Source organism: Coenobita brevimanus, chromosome 45, assembly GCF_032717465.1.
Source record: "Coenobita brevimanus isolate Jiangsu-jjx chromosome 45, ASM3271746v2, whole genome shotgun sequence".
Lineage (NCBI taxonomy): Eukaryota > Metazoa > Arthropoda > Malacostraca > Decapoda > Coenobitidae > Coenobita > Coenobita brevimanus.
Genome location: NC_136998.1, coordinates 19,581,712 through 19,590,659, shown reverse-complemented (window position 1 = coordinate 19,590,659; position 8,948 = coordinate 19,581,712). Strand labels below are relative to the sequence as shown.

The following is an 8,948-nucleotide window of genomic DNA, read 5'->3' as shown; positions in this document are numbered from 1 at the left end:
CTGTTACCCTGTTTTATGGATGGTTCTACTAAAATTGCCTAGGTTTTGTCTCTATGTTATGTTTACAGAGATGAGTAAACTGACGAAAGCTGAGTTTACAATATGACACATAATCTATCTATCTATCTATCTTTTGCCAGACGCCTCAATCCCGTTCGAGGTGGCTACAAACAAATCGCCTCCACGTCGCTCTGTCCCCCACCAATTCACTGCCTCGCTCCCAACTCACACACCCCTCTCTCATATACCTCTCCACCCCATCCCTCCATCTCATCCTCGGCCTCCCCCTCCCTCTTCCCCCCTCCACCTCACTCATATACACTCTCTTCGTCAGTCTTTCACCCTCCAGCCTCTCCACATTGCCAAACCACCTCAGTGTATTCCTCCTAATGCTTCCTATCACATCCACATCCACACCACAACGCTCCTTTATATCCTCATTTGTCAGCCTGTCTCTCCATGTGACTCCACAGGCTCCTCTTAAATAACTCATTTCCACTGCTCTCACTCTTGACTTGTGTCCTTCCAGCAACGTCCAAACTTCACTTCCATACGTTAGGGTTGGTATCATAATACTGTCATGTAGTAACTTTTTCATTTCCATGCTCACTTCCCTGCTTCTTATTACTTTTTTCAAGGAACCAGCAACCTTTCTTCCATGCTGTACCCTTTCAAGCACTTCACCCTCCAAACCTCAATCCTTACTTATCACACTACTCAAGTACTTAAACGTACTCACATTTTCCAATCCCTCGCCATTCAACCTCGCTGTACATTCACTGACTTCACCTCTCTCAAAGACCACCACTTTACCCTACATTCACCTTTAAATTCCGTTTCTTACACACTCTCCCAAACTCATCCTTATAATACATTATACATTATAATACATTACATGTAATCGAAAGGCTCCCATATTGTAATTTCTTTGTAGCATATCATTTCAACAAAGTATTTTCATGAGTAAAATCTGTTTTGGGGTGTTTTATTTTGTGGCAAATTTAAAAAGAAATTACACCCTGGCTACTTTTTCAATGCCGACCCCGCATCAGAGCTGGGCGACGGAAGCGAACCTAGTGGCAGATTTCTGAAACAGGATCTGGTGAAGTGTCTAAATGGTGGGTGACAGAGTGACTTGGAGGCGTTTTGTCTCCCTCTCTCTCTCTCTCTCTCTCTCTCTCTCGCTATATATATATATATATATATATATATATATATATATATATATATATATATATATATATATATGCCAACGGCCATACCACGTGCCAACGGCCCTACCACTTCGAGTACACCGCTTCCCGTCCGATCAGCGAAGTTAAGCAATGTTGGGTCTGGTTAGTACTTGGATGGGTGACCGCCTGGGAACACCAGATGCTGTTGGCATCCCTACGTGTCAAGTGGGGTTGGTGGAGGATCAGTAAAACAATTAACCTGTAAAACAATTAACTCTAAGCCCTTGGCCACCCCGTTTGGGATACATGGCGTCTGGCAATGAATGATATATATATATATATATATATAATATATATATATATATCCCATTGGAGCCCAGTGTCCGCACTACTGGACAAAACTAGGAATTTTGAAATCTGGACAAAGTAGGGGACCCCCGGATAGGCGGAGGGTAATATGCTTAGTACCCTCCCAGCTCAGTGTCTCACCCAGCAGCTCTGGGATCCAATGGGTTAAAGACCGCCAAATCTATCAATTTCTTTAACCCATTGGAGCCTAGTGTCCGCACTATTGGACAAAATTGGGAATTTTCAAATCTGGACAATGTAGAGGACCCCTGGATAGGGACCTATGAGCTTCGCGACTATGAGCCGATAGGCGGAGGTCAGTCAGGTTAGTACCCTTCCAGCGCAGTGCCTTGCACTGCAGCTCTGGGATCCAATGGGATATATATATATATATATATATATATATATATATATATATATATATATACTGTATATGTATATAGATAGACAGATAGATAGACTGTAGCACCAGTCGATCAGGGTAGTACCCCCAAGGTGGATGGAAAACTGATGACAGGGAGAGCTGGAGCTCCAGTTTCATCAGCCTTCGGGACTAGTTCATGATCATCCCACTTTGCTGAACTCCTCCAGTGTTTCAGTAACACAGACAGTAGGCCAGCATGCTCTCCAATACATGTTTCTCTAACTGTTAACACCAAACTACATGCACAGTACACTACCTTTTCAACATTAAAAACAGAAGAAAAAATGGCGTTAGTAAGTCAGGCCTCTGAGTCCCCGGGGGGGGGGACCATAAATTCCCCCACCATCCTCTCTTCTCCCGGTGACGACTCAGAGAGATGCCTGGAACCACTGTCTGACTGACTTATTAATTTCTGCAACATTCGTGCCCTTTCCTCTAACTTTCTCTGTGTCGAACACCACCTCTCCTCATCTAAACCTCACCTTCTCTTCTTGACAGAGACTCAGCTGTCTGAGGCAACTGACAGCAAACCCTTTTCTGTTTCCTCCTACTTTCTCTATACTCATTTCAAAGCTAAAGGTGGCGATTGTGTATATGTACACAACGATTTATCTTGGTCTTGTATTCCTGAACTTAATTCTTCTGAATTCTGTACTCACTGGCTTCGGCTTTCATGTCATTCTGTGACTAAATATATCTGTGCTGTTTACTTATCTCCTTATTCTACTGACTATGAAAAATTCTTCGACTATCTTACTTCTACGATGGAACACATTCTATCCACTTCTTTTTTCTCTGAAATCTCCATTCTAGGAGATTTCATTGTTCACCACCACCTTTGGCCCTACTCTCCCTTCACTGATCCAGCTGGTGAAGAAGCCTAATCTTTTCTATCCTTAATGTCCTACAGCAGCTTGTACAGCACCCTACTCGTATCCCTGACCGCCTTGGAGAGAGCTCCAACATACTTGACCTCATCCTTACAACAACTAATCCTTCTGCTAACACTGTTAACCCGCCCCGTCCCGACCGATTTTCCACCACTGACTCCCTCCAATCCCGACCAATTTTGGAAAAAAATTTTTTGGCTCAAACCTTCGTGTTTGGCAAGAAACATCGATAATTCATAGAGAAATCGCTCACCTGAGGTTTAAAATACTCGATACAGCTAGCAGTACTCCATACCTTACTGGATTTCCTATCAGGCTGGCTCCAAAGAAAACGAGTTCTATGGGAGGGTAACTATTCCACACCACTCATAAACGGTATTTATTTATTTATTTGGTACGAATTTATATGTAGTATGACAGTATATTGGTTTTCACACAGTAATATAGGCAATATGAGCATTGTCTCACTCACTAACACATCAACATACCTAACCTTTTTTGGTGACATTACCTGATCATCATTTATGATTGTTTCTTCCTCTAAGGCTACGTAAACTTTGTCCTCCACATCGTCATCGATTGGGGAATCACTCTGGCCCTGAATGTCTTTATTGGTCAAGTCACTGATAACAGGTGAATTGCCGAGACAATGGCGTGCGGGGGGGGGGGAGGTCATGCCGGGTAAGGCATTGTCCCTGCCAGGCATCTTGTAGAGGAAGGTGTCCTGTGTATACATACCAAAAATCACACGCGAAAATTGAAAATTGTGCAAATTATGAACCTTGCAATTGTGTGACGTACTGGTACGTCGACAGGACTAGCTGTGACAAAACGTTGCGACATACCCATATTTTGACAGGATGCCTTGGGTTAATCTTTACTCTCTGTTGGGCTCCTACGATCACAACCTTATTACCTTAACCTGTCCTATCGCTTTGGTATGGCCTGTGGATGGTCAAAAGAAACATTGTCTGTGGCACTTTGGAGTTGCAGATTGGAAGGCCCTCAGGCAGTATTCTTTGATTTTCCCTGGAATGATTATTACTTCCATGGCCGGGAGCCATCTGAGTGTGTCTTGCGCATTACAGAGGTTATTCTCTCGGGCATGGAAGCATACATTCCTTTCTCATATCCTTTGACTAATGCAAGAAAGCCTTGGTTTAATCACGTTTGTTCTAATACTGTCCACAACAAGGAGAGGGCCTATAAAAGGTACCAGAGACAACTCACCCCTGAATCACATCTTGTTTATGTTTCTGCCCAGAATCGTGCTGCTTGTTCTTCGCTCTGCTAAAAATAATTTCATGCGTACTAAATGCTGTCAACTCTCCAAATCGAATTCTTTCAACTCCTTCTGACACCTTGCCGAAAACCTTTCTAAGAACTTGACCTCATCATCCTTCCCTCCCCTTTTCTGTTCTGATGGCTCTGAAGCTATTTCTTCTACAGATAAAGCAGATCTCTTAGCACAGACTTTCTCCTCCAATTCCATCTTAGACAATTCCAGTGATGTTCCTCCATCACTTCCCCCCTCAGACTTCCTCATGGCTGACATTAAAATTTCTTCAACTGATGTATTTTCTGCCATCACTGTCCTCAATACTAACAAGGCATATGGACCTGATGGAGTCCCTCGTGTTGTCCTCAAGAACTGTGCTTCAGTGCTTACACCCTGCCTAGGTAAATTCACTCGTCTTTGTCTGTCAACTTGTACCTTTCCTTCTTGCTGGAAGTTTGCTCTCATTCAGCCAGTCGCAAAGATGGGTGACCATTCCCAACCCTTTAATAATCGTCCAATTGCTTTAACATCCTGTGTCTCAAAAGCTTTCGAATCAGTTCTTAATAGAAAAATCTTAAAACATCTTTCCTATCACAACCTTTTTTCTGATCGTCAGTATGGGTTCTGTCAAGGACGCTCCAATGGCGATCTCACCTACCTTTCAGACTCCTGGTCATCCTCCTTTTGGGACTCTGGCGATGGCTTTGCCATTGCACTTGACATGTCAAAGGCTTTCGATCGAGTCTGGCATATATCTTTAATTTCCAAACTGCCATCTTACAGTTTCTATCCTTCTATCTGTGCCTTCATCTATAGCTTCCTTTCTGGTCGTTCTATAGCCGCTGTTGTAGACGACCATCGTTCTTCTCCTAGATCTATCAAGAGTGGTGTTCCTCAGGGCCCTGTCCCATCACCAACTCTTCCTTTCATTCATGAATGACTTTCTAAGCTGTACATCAAACCCTATCCACTTGTACGCTGATGATTCCACCCTTCACCTTTCCATTCGGTTCCCGCAATGTCCATCTCAGCAATAACTTCAACAGACAAGGGATGAGGCTATGGCACACCTAATGTCGGACTTTTTATTGTATCTCTGACTCGGTAAAAATAATCTTGTTGTTTTTAATGCATCAAAAACTTAGTTTTTACACCTATAAACCTGACACAATCTTCCACAGGAGTACCCATTAATGTTTAATAATATTCAGCTTAATCCTGCATCATCCTTGAATATGCTTGGGGTTTCATTCACTTGGGACTTATCTTGAAAAGATCATACTGCATCTCTTGTAAATCTGCTTCCAAGAGATTATGTGTGCTAATCTGACTCCGTATCTTCTTTACCACTACACAGTTGTTGACTTTATACACTGGTTTTATTCGCCCCTTTTTAGAGTAGAACTCTCATGTGTGGGGAGGCTCCCCATATACAGCTCATCTCAATAGGGTAGAGTCAAAGGCTTTAAGTCACATCAACTCCTCTTACTGGCTCCCTTCAACCTCTGTCTCTTCGCTGCACTATTGCATCTTTATTTCTTTTCTATCGCTACTTCAATGGTCAATGCTCCTCTGAACTATCTGCTTGCATCCCTCCACCTTTACAACAGGTGCGTAGCACCCGTATAGCAACAAACTCTCATACCGTTTTGTCCAACTCTCTAATGCATGAGTTAACCGTTTCTCCCAGTCCTTTATTTATGCAACAGGTCAACTCTGGAACTGTCTCCCTCTGTCTGTATTTCCTACTTCCGATCTCCAGTCTTTCAAACGCAGTGTGTCCAGGCATCTCGCAGTGAACGGATCTTGAATTTGGATGTCTGTTGTTTTGTTTTTGTTTTTTCTTGGAACGAACGGTTTGTGGGCTCCGGCCTTTGGTTCCTTCTTTCTTGCACTAAGAAAAATGTACAGACTGAAAGAGAGAGAGAGAGAGAGAGAGAGAGAGCACTTATATTTGTATACAACAATAAGTACATAGATACAATTAAGTGCAAAGGACTATATGGAAGGGTTAAGCTAATACTCAACAATGTAGGCTTACAGGAAAAACATATAATTTGGAATAAAACGGATGAAACTGAAACGGACACCATTCAGGAACGGAAGAATGGATCATAATTCCTGAACCGGACCACCAAAGACGGGTCACCGCCACATTATGTGAATGTCTACTTATAAAATTAATTAATAAATACAAAAATAAAACGGCCACGAGTTGTCCAAATGATCAGCAGCCAGAAACACCATTGGCGGGACCAGTGTCGGACGCCCCACCATACCTCCACGCAGTCAGCCACAAGCAACGACCAATACATTTCAGCACTCAGATCTAAAAGGCACCTCAGCAGACTGGGTGGCGTTATATTACTTATCTCAAGATTGGGGGTGTGACATGTAAATTGTCGGTATTCACACAACAAATAATAAACGATGAAAGAAATTGTATATATTAGATGAATTAAAATATGTACCTGTTTGATTATCAACACAAATTTCCATTTACAAAAGCCAATATAGATGTAACAGCAACAGAAAACAACTGTTGGTTTCCTTCAAGAACTTTATATAGAAGTTGTTAACATTTTAAATCAAATGTTACAATGGATAAGAGCAACCCCATGTACACTAAAGGAGCAGTAGGAATTCACGTCTTCATAACTTAATCTCGTTCTATCTTTACCATATATATACTACCATATTACAAAAGTGAGATCACTCTATCACTGACCCAAAACTCCCGTAGAAATCTCCACCCCTTCTACCCTTGCTTCACTGACTGATCAGTGCAATGACCTGTATTATACTTCCATTGCTATATCCCTCGCCATGTATTCCATATCATCAGTGGTGGGCAGCGCAAACGAAAAAGGACCTTGTGCAAGCACAACGTGCAATCCACAGTTAACTACCTTGCGGAAGCACAAGTGCGCAATCTGACTAATATTTAGCTTGCACAATGTTGCAAAGTGCAAGCACAAACCATTTGCATAGATTTGTGGGAATTACTGTAAAATATTGAGATATTTAAATAAATTAGCATACTTACTTTTATTTATTATTATTATTTTCTATTACTTGTAATTTGCGCAAGTGCACAATCTAATATTTAGTTTGTGCAATGTCGCAAAGCACTAGTGGAAGGACAGGGAAACAAAGGCTGTGATGCTGCCAGTTTTACTTTTATCTGCATTTTCTCAAGACATTTTATTTAATATTTTAATATGGATGTACAATAGCATATGCAATTCCTTTCAAAAATCATTAAAACATATTATTTGAATCAAATATCCTCAGCCTAATAATAGTCTATCTATCTATCTATTGCCAGACGCCTCAATCCCGTTTGGGGTGGCCACAAACAAATCGCCTCCAAGTCGCCCTGTCCCCCGCCATTTCACTGCCCTTCTCCCAACTCACACCCCCCTCTCACATATACCTCTTCACCCCATCCCTCCATCTCATCCTCGGCCTCCCCCTCCCTCTTCCCCCCTCCACCTCACTCACATACACTCTCTTCGTCAGTCTTTCACCCTCCATCCTCTCCACATGGCCAAATCACCTCAGTGTGTTTGATTTAAATAATATATTTTAATGATTTTTGTAAGGAATTGCATATGCTACTCTTCATAAAAAATGTATTTATAATTTATTATTATTTACTAATAATAATCATAAAAATATTAAAACACATTATCTCTGTTGAAGCATTTTAAGAAATGCTACTACAGTACACTCCTGCCTCCCTCAGCAATGCAGAACCCTTGCGACCCACCCAACCCTCCCCCATCCCTTGTCCACCCATGCGGGCAGCTCCCAAGACCACGTGTCCTGTGGGCTGTGCAGTGCACAATGCACAGGACAGGTGTGCAAGGCAGGTGTGCAAGTGCGAATTTAGTTGTGCTTGCGCAATATTACACAAGGTCTCGTGCAGTGTGCAATCCGCAAACGATATTCACCAGAGCACAACGGTGTGCAATTGCGCATTGCGCACATGCCCAGCACTGCATATCATATTACTGTTGTCTTAACGTCTCCAGTGAGGTAGTTTCTGACATCTTGGCTCATTTACTTCTAGTCATACTGGAGTTGTCATAATAGTGATTCGAACAGTTTTGCTCTGAAGCAACATCTGTCCAGTTGTCTGCCCACAGCAAGATCCATGAGATAGACTCCATTAAACACCCCAGATTTCACATGTAAAGATGTAGTAGGGGTGACTGATGTATGATGTCTATAACTGGGACATCCTTCATGATATTTTTTTTTTCCTCATTTACATTCCTATTGGTATTTTGTATTAATATACGCATAATAAATATTGTTTCTGGTGATATTATGATCACTACACTCCTTACAAAATATTGCCAGCGTATGACGTCAGGCATACGTACCCACTAAACACTTCTGCCGTTACAGTAAGAATACCGGTTCAAATATTTATGCTTCTACTGGGACGTTGCCACATAGTGACAGGAGGTAACACAAGGGGTATGGCAACTCCTTGAGGCAACTGTACACGCTTCACTTTCCCATTCTCTGCACTGCATCGCATCCATCTCTACCCTGCACTCATGATTGTTCAGATTCTTGATTCGAGACTTTTGGGTTTTCATTTTTCTAGCAGTGAGGATTGACAAGTTTGAGTAAGTAAGTTGGGAGTACGGCCAACTTTACATGGGGTTACCATCACTACCAACAGGGTACAAATCTTATAACCAACGCATACCGGTATTGGTTTTCTTGTAATGAACATTTGGACTTGACAGCATCAAATGTACGGTATCTTGGACCTGTTCCCATTCATCATTGGCCACACCAAATTATACGAGAAT

General features: G+C 42.0%; 1 non-coding gene across 1 annotated transcript; it reads left to right on the top strand.

Moving 5' to 3' along the window:
- Window positions 1–1,267: 1,267 nt before the first annotated feature.
- Window positions 1,268–1,386, top strand: LOC145398548 (5S ribosomal RNA). Its single transcript, XR_013897136.1, has one exon. It is a non-coding gene; the product is annotated as a 5S ribosomal RNA (ribosomal RNA).
- Window positions 1,387–8,948: the final 7,562 nt, after the last annotated feature.